Source organism: Limanda limanda, chromosome 7, assembly GCF_963576545.1.
Source record: "Limanda limanda chromosome 7, fLimLim1.1, whole genome shotgun sequence".
NCBI lineage: Eukaryota > Metazoa > Chordata > Actinopteri > Pleuronectiformes > Pleuronectidae > Limanda > Limanda limanda.
This window is the reverse complement of record NC_083642.1, coordinates 29,947,570-29,951,633: the sequence shown is the minus strand read 5'-3', so window position 1 is coordinate 29,951,633 and position 4,064 is coordinate 29,947,570.

Genomic DNA, 4,064 nt, shown 5'->3' with positions numbered 1-4,064 from the left:
AGGTGGGCCGGAAGATACAGACACTTCTCAAGGTGAAGACAGCATGTAGATCAGAATTAGTTAATCAATAAATAATGTGCTCATGTGCACATCTCATGTAGTTAAATGTAATGTAACATTACATAACATTTAGCTGACGCTTTTATCAAAAGCAACTTACAATAAATGCGTTCAACCATGAGGAACAACCCCAGAACAGCAACAATCATTTTGAAGTAGATTAGCTTCAAAATATCCAAACTACAAGTGCTATATGTAAGTGCAATGTATAAGTGCAACAAATGACGATGGTTATCTTCTTAACCCAGGTGAAGTCAAAAGAGATGTGTCTTCAGCCTGCGGCAGAAGATGTGTAGACCTTCTGTTGTTTCTGCTGATGTCAGTGGGGAGCTCGTTCCATCGTTCCAGCTCAATTTAATGTGACACCATGTGCAGGTGCTTGAATAAACCTACCGAAAGACCAGCAATGCCTTTGCTCTTTGTTATACAGAAATTGCTTTCATAGCACTTTGCAAAGGTTTTAAACTGGATTCACATCTTGTGACTGGGGAAGTTCACTGTGTAATGAAAATGTACATACAAAATCGCCAACAACCAATTAAAGAGCAGCCTCAGGTCACATGGTTGCCCAACTTTTCAGGACCTACACACACAACCACTTGGCCGTCGCCCCACACCCGTAAGTATTATGTAATTAGAGAGAAATTAACCAAATACAATTTGAAAACAACTTGTTTTGATGCTCATAGTTCTACCAGGAGCATTGTGCGAGTAAACTATTATCATATAATTGAATTATGTTTATCGTTTTTATACAGACTTTTTTGTCTCAGGATGTTTGAGGGGGCCCAAGCGCCCCATATTGACCAGCCGCCACTGTATTCAACCTACGCATACGCGAGACAGAAGATACTCAGTGTTACACCCTAATCCAATCATCACATTTTCCACGAGCCTAAACTAAAAATGATATTGTTCAGACAATTATTCCCCATATTATGTCATTTAATAAGTAACATTATGAAAAAGTCAAGAAAGGTCAGAATGTGATCATCGTTCAAAAATGCATGTTTCTATGTTCCTCTAAGTCTTACAGGACATCAGACGTTACCTAAAGCCTTTATCAATCAATCAAATATTATTTGTATAGACCATATCCAATAAGCACAATTTGTTTCATAGGGCTTTAAGTGTCTATAACATCCTGTTACGATCCTGTGTATGTGTGACACTGTCTGTTTCTCCTCCTAGTAGGTGAGCAGTCTCCCTTGAGTGTGTGGGTGTGTGTGGCCTGATTGAAAGCAGGTGGGACCTGCTGATTGCTGCTCGGGGATTGGCCAGAGTGAGGAGAGGAGCCTACTTGAGGAGCTGACTGAATGCACTCTCCCTCTCTCCACCGAATCTCCCACCTCCAACCAGGACCAGTGTTTGTATGCCGTGTTGTTCTGTTGTATATATCTGAAGTGTGTGTTGGTGGTAGCCCTGTAGGAGGGAGAAGCTTTTTCTTTTACCCCTGTTTTCTCCTGTGTTTTCCTGAGTAGGAGTTAGATAAGCATTTGTCTTTTTGTTAACAGTTTTGTTTGATAGATACGAACGTAGGGAATAAGATTGTTTTGTTTGTTGTGTTGGCCTTTCTCCCTCCGAAGCAAATAAAAGCTACCACTAAACCAAACCCTTTGTGACACTGGCCTGCTTGGGAGTGGGAAGAATGGGGAGAGCACCACATGGCACGTCTCTGGGGTCCCCTAGACCCGGGGCGTAACACATCCTCTGCCCTTAACCCTCAACAAGAGTAAGGTAAAACTACAACAACATTTTTTTTTTAACAGGGTAAAAAAGAACGTAGAAACCTCAGAGAGAGCCACATGTATCATGCTGGCTGATCGTGATAATAATGGTGGATCCTGTATCGTGTTGGCATCTGATAATGGTGGTGGATCACGATCGAGGTAGCAGCTGATGATGGATCCTGATGGCGGCAGTGAACAATAACTGTGGACTATAGTGGCATCCCATCTTGATGGTGGCTCATGATCGTGGTGGATGCTGACCATGGATTATGATTACAATAAGAGTGCTTGATATACACTACCGTTCAAAAGATTGGGGTCACTTAGATATGTCCTTATTTCCAAAGAAAACCTTTTTTTTCAATGAAGATAACATTAAATTAATCAGAGATATACTCTATACATTTTTATTGTGGTAAATGACTATTCTAGATGGAAACGTCTGTTTTTTAATGAAATATCTACATAGGTGTATAGAGGCCCATTTCCAGCAACTATCACTCCAGTGTTCTAATGGTGTATTGTGTTTGCTAATCGCCTTAGAAGACTAATGGATGATTAGAAAACCCTTGTGCAATTATGTTAGCACAGCTGAAAACTATTTAGCTGGTGAGAGAAGCTATAAATCTGGCCTTCCTTTGAGCTAGTTGAGTTTCTGGAGCATCACATTTGTGGGTTCGATTATACTTTCAAAATGGCCAGAAAAAGAGAACTTTCATGTGAAACTCGCCAGTCTATTCTTGTTCTTAGAAATTGAAGGCTATTCCATGCGAGAAATTGCGAAGAAACTGAAAATTTCCTTCAACGGTGTGTACTACTCCCTTTAGAGAACAGCACAAACGGGCTCTAACCAAAGTAGAAAGAGAAGTGGGAGACCCCAGTGCACAACTCAGCAAGAAGACAAGAGTCTATTGTTTGAGAAATAGACGCCTCACACGTCCTCAACTGGCAGGTTCTTGAAATGGTACCCGCAAACGCCAGTGTCAACGTCTACAGTAAGGATGGCCAATCAAAATAAAAGATTGATATGGGCAAAAGAACACAGACATTGTTAAGAGGAAGATTGTAAAAAAGTGTTATGGACAGACGAATCAAAGTTTGAGGTGTTTGGATCACACAGAAGAACATTTGTGAGACGCAGAACAGGTGACAAGATGCTGGAAGAGTGCCTGACGCCATCTGTCAAGCATGGTGGAGGTAATGTGATGGTCTGGGGCTGCTTTTGTGCTGGTAAAAGGGAGATTTGTACAAGGTAAAAGGGATTTTAAATAGAGAAGGCTATCACTCCATTTTGCAACGCCATGCCACGCCATACCCTGTGGACAGCACTTGATTGGAGCCAATTTCCTCCTACAACAGGACAATGACCCAAAGCACACCTCCAAATTATGCAAGAACTATTTAGGGAAGAAGCAGGCAGCTGGTATGCTGTCTGTAATGGAGTGGCCAGCGCAGTCACCAGATCTCAACCCCATTGAGCTGTTGTGGGAGCAGCTTGACTGTATGGTACGCAAGAAATGCCCATCAAACCAATCCAACTTTTGGGAGGTGCTTTGGGAAGCGTGGGGTGAAATTTCTACAGATTACCTCAACAAATTAACAGCTAGAATGCAAAAGGTCTGCAAGGCTGCAAATGGAGCATTCTTTGACGAAAGCAAAGTTTGAAGAAAATTGGATGATTTGAAATTAATATTTCAAATAAAAATTATTTCTAACCTTGTCAATGTCTTGACTATATTTTCTATTTATTTTGCAACTCGTTTGATAAATAAGTGTGAGTTTTCATGGAAAACACGAAATTGTCTGGGTGACCCCAAACTTTTGAACGGTAGTGTATCTCCTCATATAGTCGACCATTACTGACAATAATCGATCAATTAATTGACCTTCAGTTATGCTTCAAAATGTGTTTTCTTATCAATGCTGCAAATACCCTTATCTTACTGACTGTCTCCTTTAGACGTGACTCGATGTTTAATTTGACTCGAAACGGCATCATTTGCACCAGGTTTTTGGCTTAAATGTAAGCTGTCATCCTTCCCCGGAGCCACATTCACGTTTGCGAGAGTTTGTGCGTGTGTCTCTCTGTTGGTGTTACTTTAGCCTTAACTTGTTTTTGTTCTCGTTCTTTTTCTTGCCACTGCAGTTAGGGTTAGGAGAGAGAGAGGGTGGAAGGGGACGTACACAAATGATGCATGATTTATTTACTCATTTAATTTCTCTGTATTATGTTGGTCATTTACAAAACTCAATAAAAAGATTGACAAAAGAGAA